At 37.0% G+C, this 19,366-nt stretch overlaps 1 long non-coding RNA gene across 3 annotated transcripts in view; it reads left to right on the plus strand.

Annotated features, from left to right (window-relative positions):
- The window catches only part of LOC133066363 (uncharacterized), a 158,205-nt gene that overhangs the window by 47,679 nt on the left and 91,160 nt on the right, over nucleotides 1–19,366 (plus strand). For all 3 annotated transcript variants that reach the window (XR_009695126.1, XR_009695125.1, XR_009695124.1), the window contains one exon: nucleotides 245–286. This is a non-coding gene — a long non-coding RNA (uncharacterized LOC133066363). The remainder of the gene's footprint in view (nucleotides 1–244; nucleotides 287–19,366) is intronic.

Below are 19,366 nucleotides of genomic sequence, written 5' to 3' on the forward strand. Positions count from 1 at the left end.
ACAAAAGAACAACCTAGAACTGAGAAGGGGAATTAGATCTCTGTAAGAGGCAGCCTGAAAAATAAGTATGGACTATTGGAAAAGATAAGGCAAGGGTTTTAGAAATTAATGAAGATTTTTAGTCAGGACCCAAGTAAATCAGAGAACTCTCTCAACTACATCCTTTACTTAAGAAGATGTCTTGGACCTAGCATCCGTCAAGATGTTTGGTCCACTAATCCTAGGATGTGGCTTTTGTCTTCAGGTGGTCTAACATCTCATCTGATGAAGGAAGGAAAGAAGAAGGGTAAGTGTTCTTTATTTTCTTTTTAATTGAAGTATACTTGATTTATGTGTTAATTTCTGCTGTACTGCAAAGTGATCCAGTTATACATACATATATGTATGTATATCTATATGTTCTTTTTTATATTCTTTTATATATAAAAGTTATATATATTTATATATTATATACAATATTATATGTGTGAGTTATATATATTTATTTTTTATATTTTTTTCTATTATGGTTTATCATAGGATATTGACTATAGTTCTCTGTGCTATGCAGTGGGACCTTGTTGTTTATCCATCCTATATATGTTAGCTTGCATCTGGTAACTCCAACCTCTGACTCCATCCTTCCCCCATCCCCTCCCCCTTGGACCACAATTCTATTCTCTGTCTGTGAGTCTGTTTCTGTTCATAGATAGGTTCATTTGTGTCATATTTTAGACTTCACATATAAGTGATATCATATGGTATTTGTCTTTTTCTTTCTGACTTATCTCACTTAGTATGATACTCTCTGATTGCATCTGTATGGCTGCAAATGGGATTATTTCATTATTTTTTATGACTGAGTAGTATTCCATAGTATGTATGTACCATGTCTTCTTTTTTTTTTTTTAATGTTTTATTTTTTTTTTATTTTTATTTTTTTAGATCTTAGTCTTTATTATTATTATTTTTTTATTATTATTATTTTTTTTTCCAGTGGGTTTTGTCATACATTGATATGAATCAGCCATGGATTTACATGTATTCCCAATCCCGATCCCCCCTCCCACCTCCCTCTCCACTCGATTCCTCTGGGTCTTCCCAGTGCACTAGGCCGGAGCACTTGTCTCATGCATCCCACCTGGGCTGGTGATCTGTTTCACCATAGATAGTATACATGCTGTTCTTTTGAAATATCCCACCCTCACATTCTCCCACAGAGTTCAAAAGTCTGTTCTGTATTTCTGTGTCTCTTTTTCTGTTTTGCATACAGGGTTATCGTTATCACCTTTCTAAATTCCATATATATGTGATAGTATGCTGTAATGTTCTTTATCTTTCTGGCTTACTTCACTCTGTATAATGGGCTCCAGCTTCATCCATCTCATTAGGACTGGTTCAAATGAATTCTTTTTAATGGCTGAGTAATATTCCGTGGTGTATATGTACCACAGCTTCCTTATCCATTCATCTGCTGATGGGCATCTAGGTTGCTTCCATGTCCTGGCTATTATAAACAGTGCTGCGATGAACATTGGGGTGCACGTGTCTCTTTCAGATCTGGTTTCCTCAGTGTGTATGCCCAGAAGTGGGATTGCTGGGTCATATGGCAGTTCTATTTCCAGTTTTTTAAGAAATCTCCACACTGTTTTCCATAGCGGCTGTACTAGTTTGCATTCCCACCAACAGTGTAAGAGGGTTCCCTTTTCTCCACACCCTCTCCAGCATTTATTGCTTGTAGACTTTTGGATAGCAGCCATCCTGACTGGCGTGTAATGGTACCTCATTGTGGTTTTGATTTGCATTTCTCTAATAAAGAGTGATGTTGAGCATCTTTTCATGTGTTTGTTAGCCATCTGTATGTCTTCTTTGGAGAAATGTCTGTTTAGTTCTTTGGCCCATTTTTTGATTGGGTCATTTATTTTTCTGGAATTGAGCTGCAGGAGTTGCTTGTATATTTTTGAGATTAATCCTTTGTCTGTTGCTTCATTTGCTATTATGTACCATGTCTTCTTGATTCATTCATCTGTTGATGGACATTTAGGGGGCTTCCATGTCTTGGCTATTACCAGTAATGCTGGTATGAACATAGGAGTGCATGTATCTTTTTCAATTAGAATTTTGTCTGGGTATATTCTCAGGAGTGGGATTTCCGGGTCATATGGTAATTCTATTGTTAGTTTTCTGAGGAACCTCTGTACTGTTTCCCATAGTGATGCACCAACTTATATTCCCACCAGTAGTGTATGAGAGATCCCTCTTTTTGACATCCTCTCCAGCATCTGTTCTTTGTAGAGTTTTTAATGATGGCTGTTCTGACTGGTATGAGGTGATACCTCATTGTAGTTTTGATTTGATTTTGATTTTCAGTTTTGATTTCTCTAATAATTTAAGCTTTATTCATTTTAAGGAGGCATTCCAGAAATTCCATATATCACTTCTGTTTACTTTTCATTGGGTGGAACTTATTCACATGGCTGAATGAATGTACTATAAAGGAAATAAGGAAATGCCATTTTTTAGCTTTATGGTGAGCACCCAATTAAAATTAGAGTGCTTGTACAAACTTCCAGCTATAAAATAAATAAGTACTGGGAATGTAATGTACAATATGGTGACTTATAATTATCCTTGCTGTATGGTGTATTTGACAGTTGCTAATTGAATCAGTTCAATTCAGTTGCTCAGTCATGTCTGACTCTTTGCAATGCCAGGCTTCCCTGTCCATCACCAACTCCTAGAGCTTGCTTAAACTCATGTCCATCGAGTTGGTGATGCCATCCAACCATCTCATCCTCTGTCGTCCCCTTCTCCTCCTTCCTTCGATTTTTCCCAGCATTAGAGTCTTTTCAAATGAGTCAGCTCTTTGCATCAGGTGGCCAAAGTATTGGAGTTTCAGCTTCAGCATCAGTCCTTCCAATGAATATTATTCACAACTGATTTCCTTTAGGATGGACTCCTTGCAGTCCAAGGGACTCTCAAGAGTCTTCTCCAACACCACAGTTCAGAAGCATCAATTCTTCAGTACTCAGCTTTCTTTATGGTCTAACTCTCACATCCATACATGACCACTGGAAAAACCATAGCCTTGACTAGACAGACCTTTGTTGATAAAGTAATGTCTCTGCTTTTTAATATGCTGTCTATGTTGGTCATAGCTTTTCTTCCAAGGAGCAAGCATCTTTTCATTTCATGGCTGCAGTCACCATCTGCAGTGATTTTGGAGCCCAAAACAATAAAGTCTCTCACTGTTTCCATTGTTTCCCCATCTATTTGCCACAAAGTGATGGGACCGGATGCCATGATCTTAGTTTTCTGAATGTTGAGTTTTAAGCCAACTTTTTCACTCTCCTCTTTCACTTTCATCAAGAGGCTCTTTAGTTCTTCTTCGCTTTCTGCCATAAGGGTGGTATTATCTGCATATCTGAGGTTATTGATATTTCTCCCAGCAATCTTGATTCCAGCTTGTGCTTCATCCAGTCTAGCACTTCACATGATGTACTCTGCATATAAGTTAAATAAGCAGGTTGACAATATACAGCCTTGACGTACTCCTTTCCCAATTTGGAGCCAGCCCATTGTTCCATGTCCAGTTCTAACTGTTGTTTCTTGACCTGCATACAGACTTCTCAGGAGGCAGATAAAGTGGTCTGGTATTCCCATCTCTTGAAGAATTTTTCACTGTTTGTTGTGATCCACACAGTCAAAGGCTTTAGCATAGTCAGAGAAGCTGTTTGTAGATGTTTTTCTGGAATTCTCTTATTTTTTCTATGATTCAACAATGTTGGCAGTTTGATCTCTGGTTCCTCTGCCTTTCCTAAATCCAGCTCTAATGTCTGGAAGTTCTCGTTTCACCTACTATTGAAGTCTAGCTTGGAGAAGTTTGAGTTCTTGGATCACGTACTGTTGAATAGATCCTAAAAGCTCTCATCATAAGGAAAAAGATTGTAACTATATGAGATGATGGATGTTAACTAAACTTATTGTGGTAATCATTTCACAATATATGGATATCAACTTATGATGCTGTATACCATAAACTTATTCAGTGTTAGATGTTAATTATATCTCAATAAAACAAAAAATTCAGAGTTTTTAAGGGAAAAAAAGGAGAATAGATGCTAAGTCAGAACCAACAGTCTCTGTCATGGGAAGTAAGTTCAAAATTGGGGCACTTCAGTTTTCTTGACAGCATGAACAGTAAAGCAAGAAATCTGTTTTTTTATTTCCAAAAATAATTAATAAGGTATACCTTATTTTCAAAGAAATCTATTAGGGTTACCAATTAAATATGTTAAACTGAACACAGACTTCTTTTGCTCTCTTCCCAATCTCTACTAGAATGATACTGACTCAATTATAAAAGCAAGTGAGAATGAGGTACCTTCTGAAATCAGGAGGATTAAGGGGAAGTTTGTGGACTAAATGGTGTGATCTCTTCCTATTTTCTTTCTCTTTTTAGCGCCACATAAGTTGGTGGTCAGATTTATTACCTCTTGTCTCTTCTTCCCATATCCCCACCCTCACCAGGCAGGAGATTGAAAGTCCTTCTGGAGAAAAGACTGGTTTGTGAAAATGTATCAACTTGAAAATACTTTTACCTAGCTATGCATAAAATTAAAAGAAAATAATAGGTTACAAGGTGTAAATGTATGTAGTAAGAAACATGGAGAAAGGACTTGATTGAAACAAAGTACTTCAGATTCAGTTATTTGCTTCAGATTAATGAAATATTGATAATTAAGGGATTCTTATATTCTGAGTGTATCAAGAATACAATGGACACAATTTTTGAGTCAGAGAGGCAAAGTTCTCTTTAAGTTTATCTTTTTAGTTTACACATACTTTGACTCCTTAAAATATAATTGCACGTCACCTTACATATTTAGTTACTAAGGGCAGAGAGTCTCCATGATATTTAACTTTTAAATACAGTAGTAGTTGTAATTTATAATCATGATGGTACATAGACTGTAGAAAATTCTATTTGCAAGAGAGAATCGTGTTTGTTTGCTTAAGTTATAAACTTGATTCCTTGTGAGGGCTTGAATTTTCTGCACCTTTTTCTTATAAGTAGACCATTGATTAGAACCATGCTTGTCTTGCACAGTTAACTTTACCAGCATAAAGAGCCATATAAATTCCCTAGATATTTCCTCCTTGCCATTGTGTAAGTAAAAAATAGAGCAGAGTTTACAAGATATTCATTTCTAAAACACAACTCAAAATCTCATTCTTGTACAGACTCAAGGGAAAAGAAAGATCTCTAAGCACTAATGCATAGTGATCCTCTGAGATGAAAGCAGCATTCTATTTCCCATCAGGCAAACCCCGCCCATGCACACAGACCTTCCAATCACTCCTTTAAATTGCCGTACTCTTAAATATAAATGGAAATCCATGGGACATCCAGATATTTGAAGATGTCCTCCAACACCGAAGACAGAGAACAATATAATCAAGGAGAAGCCTCTGAGAGGAAGCAGAGGCCATGCAGCAGTAGGAAACTTTAGATCAGAGAAGATATACAGTCTGTAATAAATTACTGAGATTTATATAAAGATGGACTTCAGAAATAACAAAAGAGCTTTTTTAGAAATTAAAAATAAAATAGCAAATAAATTTTAAAGGGTTGGAATTTAAAACTGAGGATACCATCAACTTTAAATTTTAAGTGGAGCAAAAAGATTCAGAGATAGACAGGAGAAGAGAAAATAAAATAAAATAAGATATCAACTCAGGAGTCCAACATCAGTCTAATAGATGCTGGACCAAGACAGAACAAGAGAAAAATGGTAGGGGAGTAACTATCAGAGAAAGAATACAAGGCAATTTTCTAGAACTGAAAGATGAAAGTTTTCAAATTTGAAAAGTTCACTGAGAACCCTGCACAATGGTTGAGAAAAAGATCATATCAAAGCCTATTCTTGTGGAGTTTTATTCATTTATTTTTTATTATTTTAAAAAAGTTATTTATTTTTAATTGAAGGATAATTGCTTTACAGTATTGCATTGGTTTCTACCAAATATCAGCATGAATCAGCTAGGTTTACCCATGTCCCTTCCCACTTGAGCATCCCTCCCTCTAGTGAAGTTTTAGATCACTAAGAATGAAGCTAAAGCTTTTGACTTCTTGACTTCAACATTGGAAATTAGATGAAAATGGAGTAATGTCTTCACGTTCAGAAGGGAAATGAATTTCATCCCCAAACTATTAATCAAGTTTGAGTATAGAATAAAAACTGTTTTTAGACATTCAGTTTTTCAGAAACTTTACCTGTCACACAGCCAAGGAGACTCAAGCACAAAGGGAGATCAAGGAATGCACAGAACGCAAAGCAGGAAGCGCCCAGGCCTCATGGGAACCGGAGTCACAAGCCTGCTCCATCCTTTTCTGTCCTTTCTGGAGCTCTGGTCTCATCTCTGCACATCTTCTCTGTGCTTTCCATATAGACCACTTCTCTGAGTCTTTCAGTTTCTGCTCAGATCCTGACTTGATTGGGATTCTGACTTTGTTGAAGCTGATAGGGAGAAAATGAAGAGAGGGAGGTTCTTGAATACCTCAGACTGATATGCAAAGACAATCACAGACTTAAGTTCCAGAATGATTCAGTGAAGCTATAAATCATTAAAGACCACAGTGCTAGTATTACAACTTGAGGCAAGTGGCAGAGGTGAATAACTGTTCCCCAATATCCATTCTTTTCTTTCTTATAATCAGACCCCTACTTTTTAACCTAGGTACATGACTGCCCAGGTAGAGACTTTCTCAGGCCTCTATTGGAACTAGATAGATGTAGCCATGTGACTAGTAAGTTTCAGTCAGGGGAATGTTAGCAGAAATCATGTGTCCTCTTGTAAGGAATGTTTTACCTTTCACTGCCTCTTTATCCCTTTCCACAAACCAGAGCATGAATGGAGCTTCAACCACAAAGACTTCACTCTGGGACAAGAGTCATCAAACTATAACCTGTGGGTCAAAATGTGGCCTGCCATCTGTTCTTGTGACTGAAGTTTTATTGGAATAATGCCATAGCCACTTATTAACATATTGTCAATGGCTGCTTTCATGCTATAACGGCAAACTGGAAAGCTTACTAACTCCTGTTCTTTGTGATTATGAATCAACAAGAGAAAAGGAGACTGAATACCTGGATGACCCCATGGAATGGAGTCTCTTATTTGCCTAGATTGTCTGCCTACCTCTGGACTACCAGAGAAAAATAAGTTTCTCTCATTTGAGTCACTGCATATCTAGGTCACTTTCTTATAGCAGCTTATTTAACTTAATATGCTACAAAATTTTTTTGTATTACTGAATTAAATTAACAAATTTAATTTCCTATAATGAACATATAATGAGTAAATTTAATGTTTCCATAACTGATAACTAAATTTAGCTTTTTAGCTGCAAGGTTAGGGTTGTCTGACAATATGGAGTCACTACCCTAATGTAGTTTAATATTTATATTCACAATTTTTTCAAAGTAAAAATTTTCTAAATATTCTCCAGTATTTACTCTTATTGAATAAGACCCAATGTCTGGTTCAGTCTTGTCTCTTCAAAGCAGCTGTCCACAAGGTCTAATTTCTTGAAGTTTTCCAATAAACTCCAAACATATCCTTTGGATTCAACTACAATTTCTAGCCATTGCTGAATTTAAAAATATATATCATAGTTTTCTGTTTCTGAAAGAGATAAGGGGTTTAACACCTAAGGAAATCAGAGGTCAATTATGGAGAGCTTAAAAAGGTTGCCACAGGACAGAGTGAAGGGGAAAATAAATTTCCTCTTCTATGTGGCCTGAACTATGCTCACAGCTACCCTCTTTATGTCTGAGCTCTCTGCATTTCACCCAACAGACTAAAAGATAAAAATGTAAAAACCATGCAATTTAAAAAAAATTTTTTTTAATTTTTTATTTTTTTCCCATTTATTTTTATTAGTTGGAGGCTAATTACTTTACAATATTGTAGTGGTTTTTGCCATACATTGACATGAATCAGCCGTGGATTTACATGTGTTCCCCATCCCGATCCCCCCTCCCAAAAACCATGCAATTTTTGGAAAAATTACTAAAATTTACTCAAAAGGAATGAAAAAATATGTTCACATGAAAGCCTATATGTGAATATTTAGAGTAGTTTTATTGATAATCACCAACAACTGGAAACAAGCCAAAGTCTTTCAACTAACAAACTGATAAACATTTTACTCAGCAATAAAAGTAGGATAAATACTCTCTACAATAAAGAGGGGTACTTATTGATACATGCAACAATATGAATGCATCTCAAGTGCATTATGCCAGGGAAGAAAGCCAGATTTAAAGGCTATTCACCAGGTTATTCCATTTATATTACATTCTGGAAAAGACAATACTGTCAAAATAGAAAGATCAATGGTTGCCAGGGACTGAGTGGGGGAGGGTTGACTACAAAGTCCAACACAAGGGAATTTTGGAGGCAATGAAAGTGTTCTGACTTGATTCAGGCCACGGTTACACAAGTCTAGGCATTTGTCAAACTCAGAGAACTCAAAACTGAAATGAATAAATTTAACTATATGTAAATTAAAAAAACTAAAGAAAAGCACAGAACTGAAAGCAAGATAAAATTTAAAAAGTTGTGTGAATAGAACCTATAAGACAGATTCTACACATGAGTATTCTTCTCTTTTTGAATTTATATTTTAAAATTATTTCAATATTTATTATATTATTTTTGTTATAAAATAAAATACAGATCCATAGCACAAAATAAATGCATGACTTAATGAATTATTATAAGATAAATATCCTTGTGACCAACAAACAGGTCAAGACAGAGCTTTTCAGCCACCCAACAGAGCCCCCTGGGTGCCCCATCTAATCACAAGCCCTCTCTCCCACCATAGGTAACTGTATTCTGACTTTTTTCCCCTAATTTTATTGAAGTATAGTTGATTTACAGTGTTATATTAATTTCTGCTGTATAGCACAGTGACTCAGTTATACAGGCATATAGTCTTTTTCATATTGTTTTCCATTATCGTTTATCACTGATAAAATATCACAATAGTTCCCTGTCGGACCTTATTGTTATCCATCCTATATATAATTGTTGGCATCTACTGATCCCAAACTCCCAGGCCTTCCCTCCCTGACTCCCCCTCTTCCTGGGCAATCATATGTCTGTTCTCTATGTCTGTGAGTGTGTTTCTGTTTTATAGTTATATTCACTTTTGTCATATTTTAGATTCTATATATATGATATCATATGGTATTTGTCTTCTGACTTACTTTGCTTAGTATGATAATCTCTAGATTCATCCACATTGCTGTAAATGGCATTATTTCATTCTTTTTTATGGCTAAGTAATATTTTAGTGTATGTGTGTGTGTGTGTATATGTATGTGTATGTCTGTTCATCTGTCCATGGATATTTAGATTCTTTCCATGTCTTGGCTATTGTAAATAGTTCTGCTATGAACATAGGAATGCATGTATCTTTTCAAATTATAGTTTTTTCTGGGTATATGCATAGGAGTGGGATTGTTGGATCATATAGCAACACTGTTTTTAATTTTTTGAGGAACCTCCATAGTGTTTTCCATAATGGCTGCATCATCCTGACTTTTATAGTAATCACTTCCTTGTCTTTGTAGTTTTCTCAGTTTTGTGTGCATCCCTAGCCTCTATAATATAGACTTACTCATTTTTGAAGTTTATTTTTTTAAAGTCTCATATAATCTATAGATTTTCCTTCTGTCCTGTTCTTTTCCTGACATTTATCTTTGAAGAACCCAGGCCCCTTGACATGCGGTTTTCCACATTTAGACTTTGCTGCTTGCATACTCACAGTGGAGCTTACCATGTCCCTCTGTCCCTGTATTTTCTGCAAACTGATTGCTAGATCCAGAGCTTGATCTGACTTGGACACAGGTTTAGATGCTGATGATGTTCTTTCATCAGGAGTCCCTCTTATTGAAGATGGCAAATTGATTAATCAAAATTCACAAAAGTAAATATAAAATACATTTAAATAATTAGGCTTCTAAATGGCAAGATTTGTGAATCTGTAACATTTATACTTTTGAAATTTTAAGTCTTAAAATTGTCCTAAAACTTTTGGGACATCCTTTTACAAATAAAAATTACTTTATGAATTCATAATGATATGTGCTGTGTGCTCAGTCATGTCCAACTCTTTTGCGACCCCATCGACGGTAGCCCACCAGGCTCCTCGGCCCATGGGATTTTCCAGGCTAAACACTGGAGTGGGTTGCCATTTCCTCCTCCAGGGGATCTTCGTGACCCCGGGATAGAACCCATGTCTCCTTCATTGGCAGACAGATTCTTTATCACTGAGCCACCACGTTACCTCTGAGCTCACTCTGATTTAAATTCAAGACTCTAGGATTTTTACTTAATTTCTTCACTTTGTTACGTTTGAATTTCCTTTTGTCTATAACAAAATTCCTGGTTCTCAAGAACATTAGAGATGAGAGAATTAAAATAGCAATGTTTGAGTATTCTTAACCATAACATTACGCCCCTGAGTATAACAGGGACAGAGTAAAATACTCATAATCTTGTGAAGTCTATGCTTTGATTTAGAGACACACAGATGAAATTAATATTGTATGGGTAAACCATTTTAAACTGTATATGTGGAACTAAATTATCCCTCTCACTGGTTTTGATTCAGCCTTAATATAAAGTTAAACTCAGAGGTCAGATTGTTTTGAGGCAAGAACTTGTAGGAAAACTTTAAGAAACCATTGATACAAATGCTTTTGTAAGTTGAAACCATTGAAAGCACTGGGTTAGCAATTAGCCTTTATTTAGGTAGCTAAGGAAGATGGTGAGTAAACATTTACAGTATGATTTGCCATAAAATGTAAGTTAAATCTATAATTACTCTGCTTCTTATCATGAGTTTGTGGCTTCATCTAAATCTCTTTACTAACAGGGCAAAGAGCTTCCTTTAATATTGAAAGTTTGCACTGAGAGTTTCAAAGAGTGTTGCGAGATGAATGCTTGATAACACGTCTGTTGGAAGGCGGGCTCTAGAAAACTGGGTTTGCTCACTTAAGCTGTCAACTATGATTGCAAGAGGAGTCTGTTCTGACTCACCAGCTTATTGGAACTAACCAGCTGACTGTGACCTCACTGATCTGGTATTTTGCAAATTAAAAAAAAAGACCCTAATATCTAAATTTTAGATCATAACAGATACCCACCTTTATATAAAATATATTACATATCAATATATAAAAATTAACTTCCAGATATCAGATGCTGCTGCTGTACTTTAAAGTTTGGCTATGAAAATATAAAAGGCCAAACTATTTTATTTGCTAGTTAAGCTATAAGATCTATCTCAAATTGTCTGGCTTATTTTTCTTTTTTTTTTTTTTTGGTTGTCAAATTTATTTTTCATTTTAAATATGTTTACACTATTTAATTTTTAAAACTGTTGAATTGGTGGGTTGAAGAGATTACCCTATAGATCTATATATCAATTGTATTTGCTACTCATTGCAAATATATGTAACTAAAAATATAAGTAAATGAGATTTGAATAAACAATAAAGGGAAATAAAGGTGAATCAATAATAAAATAGAAGATATGGGGAAAAGACAGAAAAGCTTAAAAAGAAAATAATGTTTAGTGATTAACTGAGCAAAACAGAATGGGAAGGTTTAAATGGTATAAAAAAGTTTAAACTAATAAGATAAAAATCAAAGTGAGGGTTGTCTCAGATGTGATATTCATTATTTTACTTTGGGTATGCAAAAAAAATGAAATGGGGGAGCTTTCCTTATATCTCTGTGAAAGTGAAAGTCACTCAGCTGTGATCGGCTCTGTGCAACCCCATGAACTGTAGCCTGCCAGGCTCCTCTGTCCATGGGATTCTCCAGGCAAGAACACTGGATTGGTTACCATGTCCTTCTCCAGGAGATCTTCCCGACCCAGGAATCGAATTGGGTCTCCTGCATTGCAGGTGCAATTCAGTCTTTGCTAATGGTGGAAAACTTAAACTTGTCAGTTCAGTTAAATTCAGTTCCTTCCAGTTGAAAATAATCTGTTATGTCTAACTTTTCTATTCATTTGACATTCTCCATCTTCCAGCTCCCTGGAGGTGGCCTGAGACTCCAGAGGCTACACAGTGTTCCGAGGGAGGGAATGCCTGTGAACCCGGCAGCCTCTGCCCTTGCTGGCCTCTTCTCTCTGGCCTTGACCTTGTTCTGTGTTCCCCCAGCTCCCTTGCTGGTGTCTGCACCTCCATCTTGGTTTGTAGTCAGCAAGTTCCACACACACTGCTTCCTCTTTGTCCCGGTTATGAGCTGTCTTCCATCTGTAGCCTTCTCTCAAACTACCTCTGTGTTCTTCAGTTCAAATGCCAGTTCCAGAAGCTCCTCTGTGTTACCTGAGTGTGCATGGGCCTCTGTGGGGCTGCTGTCAGGGCAACTTACCTGGACATGACACTCAGCGTTGCTGGCTCATTGCCTTGAGTCAGGCTGGACTTGAGGCTTCCCTAGGGCCCTTCTCTTAGTTTCCTCAGGGAAGTAAATTACAAAACTCCTCTGTTCTGGAGGCCCCCAAACCCCTCAGAAAGTTCTCATCAACCCTGCAACGTTTGGGCTCAGCCTGTAGGAGAAGCAACCTGGGTCCAGGCTCTTCCCAGAAACTGCATCTCAGCTCATGTCCTTTTACATCTCCCTTTGTGGCCATTGGTTGATTTCTTATTTCCTTTAGGGAGGGGAAACATCTCCGATAACATCATGTACCTCTCCTCACAGAGAGACATCAACAACCTCCTCTGAGGCCTCTGGGCCCCCCAAATTAGAACATAAACAAAGAACTTCTCATTCTTGATGAGTGGGAGACATCGAGCTTGGGCTGCCAGCCTCCTCCTCCAAACCTAATCCTGGCGAGGCCTCAGAGCTGAAAATAGTAAATAATTAAAGGAAAAACTTGAGTGAAGTGCTCATGGGAAGCCGCAAGGGAATATAGCTGGTATGTGGGGCGTAAGGACAGAAAGCTGGCCAGAGGCAGGCAGAGGTCCAACCCCTGAATGTCTCTCCTCTCCTTCCATTCTCAGAGGCCCAGAAAAGGGTGACAGAGAGGAATTTTAAAATAGAGAATGCTTGGAGTGGGAGAGATAAGTGGGAGTTTCCCAGGGGCCCAATAGCCTGATGATGAGAAAAAGCAAGAGTGGTAATTCCAAGCTGGGCACCGTTGCATTAAGGTCTGCCCTCACTGTGGCCCCTTAGATACGCCAGGAAAGCACAAACTAAGGCCCTGGCATCAGCCTATCTCCTGGAGCACATTGATAATCAGGGAAGCTGTGGAAATGACTGAAAATTGTTTACTAACATTTGTTCTCAGTTTTTTATATGTTGGAAAAAGAATATTTTTTAACTGGACATGTAAATACCCAGAATAAAAACTGAATTTCCCAGCTTCCTTTGTAGTGTTCATACGATAATATTTTCCAACAACTATATGCTGATAAATCTGAAGTTTATAAAAGTAAATTTCTAAAAAAAAAAAAAGTAAATTTCTGAGAAAAATATAAAATTGTCACAAAAAATAGCTAGAACAGGCCAGTAATCATTAAAGAAATTATAATGGTAGTCATCAGAGATCTTCCTCAGTGACTCTAAAAGCTCCAGACTTAGACAACTCCATAGGTAAAGGCGTAGATATAGTTATAGATAAATAGCAAGATAATGCTGTTTAATATAAGTTGTTTCAAAACACAGGAGAAAAAGATGTCCAACTCTTTTCGTAAAGTGGTTTAAACTTGTTTCCAAAATCGTATAAGGAAAGAAAAGCAAAGAAAGTTATAGGCCCATTTTCACTTATTAACATAGAAATCATAAGTAAATTATTAGCTAATCAAATCCAGCAGTGTGTATATATGTATATATATATATAAATAAATATATTAGGGTAAAGTAGTTTCTCTCAAGACTGCAAGGATAGTCTAACATCTGAGAAATCTATTAATGTAGCTCATTACTTCAATGTAATAAAAGAAAGATCACATGTTTGTTTCAATAGTTGTAGAAAATGCATTTGGTAAAGTTCAACACCTAAAATAAATAAAAAAATAAACTAAGGAAAGAAGGAGTGGACGAAAACTTCCTTAATTTCATGAAATCTGTGTATCAAAAACTAATGGTAATAATCTTTATAAATGGAGAAAAGTTAGACACTTTTTTTTTTAACTCAAGAAACAAATATGTTCATCGCAGCACTGTTTATAATAGCCAGGACATGGAAGCAACCTAGATGCCCATCAGCAGATGAATGGATAAGGAAGCTGTGGTACATATACACCATGGAATATTACTCAGCCGTTAAAAAGAATTCATTTGAACCAGTTCTAATGAGATGGATGAAACTGGAGCCCATTATACAGAGTGAAGTAAGCCAGAAAGATAAAGATCATTACAGCATACTAACACATATATATGGAATTTAGAAAGATGGTAACGACAACCCTATATGCAAAACAGAAAAAGAGACACAGAAGTACAGAACAGACTTTTGAACTCTGAGGGAGAAGGTGAGGGTGGGATGTTGCGAAAGAACAGCATGTATAGTATCCATGGTGAAACAGGTCACCAGCCCAGGTGGGATGCATGAGACAAGTGCTCGGGCCTGGTGCACGGGGAAGACCCAGAGGAATCGGGTGGAGAGGGAGGTGGGAGGGGGGATCGGGATGGGGAATACGTGTAAATCCATGGCTGATTCATATCAATGTATGACAAAACCCACTGAAAAAATAAAAAAAAAAAAAAGAAACAAACAGGGATTATCACGTTACTGTTATTTTGTTACCATAGTAACAGGTATCCTGGCCACTGCAGTCAGTCAGTCAATCAGTCAATTGATTAAAGAAAACATGAGGTAAAAATAAAGATGAGAAAAAAAAAAAAACAAACACCTGTCATCATGGTAGACCAAACAATTCTGTAAAAAGAGAATCCAAGAGAACTGAGAGACATACTGGAAGTAATAGTGAAATTTCATCAAAGTTACTTGATAAAAAAATCCTTATACAAGAATTTTATGGCTCAGCAAGTAAAGAATCCGCTTGCAGTGCTGGAGACAGGAGACTTGGGTTCGATCCCTGGGTCAGGAAGATCCCCTGGAGAAGGAAATCTCAACCTACTCCAGTGTTCTTGCTTGAAGAATCTCATGGACAGAGGAGCCTGCTACAGTTCATGGAGTTGAAAAGGGTCAGACACAACTGAGAACTACAGTACATCTACACTACATCTACATACAAAAATCACATTACTTTATACCAATGTTTGGTCAATGTAATTTTTAAAATAAAAACATTATTTTCAAGAATAATAAGAAACAGAAGGCACTGAGTGACAAATATCACAAAATATGTATCAAATCTTTGAGGTGAAAATATTAAAGAAAGATTTATTATTATTTTGTAAATAGATGGTGGCTCAGATGGTAAAGAATTTGCCTGCAATGCAGGAGACCTGGATTTGATGCCTGGGTTTGGGAAGATCCCCTGGAGAAGGGAATGGTTACCCACTCCAGTACTCTTGCCTGGAGAATTCCATGGACAGAGGAGCCTGGTGGGCTCCTCTCAACAAAGAGTTGGACATGACTGAGCGACTAGCACTTTCACACTTTCAGAAATAGAAAGGGTTAATAAATATTGTTAATAAATAATATTCATATAACAAATCTTGAGTTAATAGATATGAATACAATTAAGAATTGAATCCAATTAAAAATCCCACATTTTGTAGAACTTAGCAAGTTGACTCTAAATTTAATATGAAAGAGCAAAAGGCCAAGAAGAGCCAAGAGAAATTTTAAAGATGAACTAGCAGGGAGACATGCCTTATCAGATATCAAAATTGTAATGAGATTAAATAATTAAAACAGTATGATGTAAGTACAGAGATAGACAAATAGAATAATAGAAACAGAGATAGACAAATGGAGTAATAGTACAGATTAGAGTGCAGGATGGAGAAGGCAATGGCACCCCACTCCAGTACTCTTGCCTGGGAAATCCCAAGGATGGAGGAGCCTGGTGGGCTGCAGTCCATGGGGTCGCGAAGGGTCGGACACAGCTGAGCAACTTCACTGTCACTTTTCACTTTCATGCATTGGAGAAGGAAATGGCAACCCACTCCAGTGTTCTTGCCTGGAGAATCCCAGGGATGGGGGAGCCTGGCGGGCTGCCGTCTATGGGGTCGGCGCGCAGAGTCGGACACGACTGAAGCGACTTAGCAGCAGCAGCAAGTGCAGGAACAGGCCCACGCATGTAAGAAAACATGCTAAATGAATAAAGAGCTATCAATACAGATCAGCAGAAGGATGGACTATATGAGAAATGGTTCTGGGGGAAATAGTTAATCATAGGAGGGAAATTAGAATGAGAGCTCCACATTTCATTATGTACAAGAGATGACTCCAGTGGAGTTAGACTTTGATGTCTAAAGCAAAACTTTAACTCTTTTGGAGGAAAAATTAAAATTTCTGTATGTTGGGGTGTGAAAGTACATTTTAAAAGGCAATATAAGTTCAAACCATAAATAGAAAACTGGAAAATTTCACTAGATTTTTTTTTCAAAATTCTGTATTACAAAAGATAGCATGGAGACACGGTGGGGGAAGGAGAGGATGGGACAAATTGAGAGAGTCGCATTGAAACATATACATTATCATATGTAAAGTTAGATAGCCAGTGCAAATTTGCTGTGTGGCTCAGGAAACTCCAATCTGGTGCTCTGTGACAACCTAGCAGGTGGGATGGGGTGGGAGGTGGCAGGGAGGCTCAAGAGGGAGGGGGCATATGTCTATCTAGGGCTGACTCATGTTCATATATGGCAGAAGCCAACAGAATATTGTATAACAATCATCTCCAGTTAAAAATAAATAAACAAATTTTAAAAAAAGATAGCATGGAGGAAATGATAATCTACAGACGGGGAGAAAGTATTTGCAGTGTAGGTGATGGACAAAGAGTTGAAACTTAGTATGTAAAGGATTCCTAAAACAAACAAACAAAAAAGACAGATAACACAATATAGAAATGGATAAGAATATAGATAGGCAATTCATGGAGGAATAGGAGTTTAACCTTAATGCAAATGGAAACCACAGTGAGGTGCCATTCACACTTACCATATTGGTAAAAATTAAAAAGTCAGACCATCCCAGTGGATAAAAACAATATAGATCAACTCTGCCAAGGTGGGAGAGGAAAGTGTAAGTTGATTAATTTGGAAAAATTTGGTAAAGTTGAGGGTAAAGTATTCACCATAATGCTGCAATTTCACATTAAGGAGCTACCCTAGAAACTCTTGCACAGATGCATAAGGAGGCATGTAGGTGATGCTCACTGCAGCATTGTTTGGAATAGCAAATAGGTGAAAGTCGCATCAGTGTCCATCAGAGGAGAACAAATAAATAAATGATGTTGTCTTCATACCAATTATTGGCCATGTGATCCAGAAATAAAATCTATTAATAGCAACAGCAGTAATGGAATTAGTACTAGTAGTAATAGTAGGAGTATTTAGCAGTACAGTAAATGTCTCAACATGGCTTAATTGCATAATTAAGGGAATGGGAGAAAGAAAGTCACAGGAGAATATATACAATGTAACACCATTTGTGTAAAGTTTAGAACCATTAAAGTTCTGTGAATACACACATATGTTATGGAATTGTAGAAATATGGATGGGAGTGAAGAACACCAAATTCTGGATGGTGCTTACTTTTCAAAATGGAGAAAGGGAAGTGGGAGCAAAGAGCTGCAGTAGTATCTATATTTTTTTGAGAGTTTGCTGATTATTATTGTTTTACAATAAAAACAAATAACTATGCTCTCAGGAAAACAAATTTAAAAAGAAAAAACCCACAAATTTACTAACAGCATTTCAAGATAAGGATTTTGAAAGACTTATTGAAATAAATTCTCTCAGCCTAAACATATATTCATCATTCTATTTTCAATTACTTCTCAACATTCTAAAAGCTTTGTTATGTAAAATTTAACTTTGCCAATAATTTTAGACAAGTAACCCTTTAAAAAAAACTTTTTATTTTGTATTGAAGTATAGCTGATTAACTGTGTGGATCACAACAAACTGTGGAAAATTCTTCAAGAGCTGGGAATACCAGACCACCTTACCTGCCTCCTGAGAAATCTGTATGCAGGTTAAGAAGCAACAGTTAGAATAGGACATGGAAAAATGGACTGGTTCCAAACTGGGAAAGGAATACGTCAAGGTTGTATATTGTCACCATGCTTACTTAACTTTTTTTTTTCTTTTCATTTATTTTTATTAGTTGGAGGCTAATTACTTTACAATATTGTAGTGGGTTTTGTCATACATTGACATGAATCAGCCATGGGTTTACATGTATTCCCCATCCCGATCCCTGCTCCCACCTCCCTCTCCACCCGATTCCTCTGGATCTTCCCAGTGCACCAGGCCCGAGCACTTGTCTCATGCATCCAGCCTGGGCTGGTGATCTGTTTCATCCTAGATAATATACATGTTTTGATGCTGTTCTCTCGAAACATCCCACACTCGCCTTCTCCCACAGAGTCCAAATGTCTGTTCTATACATCTGTGTCTCTTTTTCTGTTTTGCATGTAGGGTTATCGTTACCATCTTTCTAAAGTCCATATATATGCGTTAGTATACTGTATTGGTCTTTATCTTTCTGGCTTACTTCACTCTGTATAATGGGCTCCAGTTTCATCCATCTCATTAGAACTGGTTCAAATGAATTCTTTTTAACGGCTGAGTAATATTCCATGGTGTATATGTACCACAGCTTCCTTATCCATTCGTCTGCTGATGGGCATCTAGGTTGCTTCCATGTCCTGGCTATTATAAATAGTGCTGCGATGAACACTGGGGTGCACATGTCTCTTTCAGATCTGGTTTCCTCAGTGTGTATGCCCAGAAGTGGGATTGCTGGGTCATATGGCAGTTCTATTTCCAGTTTTTTAAGGAATCTCCACACTGTTCTCCATAGCGGCTGTACTAGTTTGCATTCCCACCAACAGTGTAAGAGGGTTCCCTTTTCTCCATACCCTCTCCAGCATTTATTGCTTGTAGACTTTTGGATAGCAGCCATTCTGACTGACATGTAATGGTACCTCATTGTGGTTTTGATTTGCATTTCTCTGATAATGAGTGATGTTGAGCATCTTTTCATGTGTTTGTTAGCCATCTGTATGTCTTCTTTGGAGAAATGTCTGTTTAGTTCTTTGGCCCATTTTTTGATTGGGTCATTTATTTTTCTGGAATTGAGCTGCAGGAGTTGCTTGTATATTTTTGAGATTAATCCTTTGTCTGTTTCTTTGTTTGCTATTATTTTCTCCC

This window comes from Dama dama, chromosome 12, assembly GCF_033118175.1.
Source record: "Dama dama isolate Ldn47 chromosome 12, ASM3311817v1, whole genome shotgun sequence".
Taxonomy (NCBI): domain Eukaryota; kingdom Metazoa; phylum Chordata; class Mammalia; order Artiodactyla; family Cervidae; genus Dama; species Dama dama.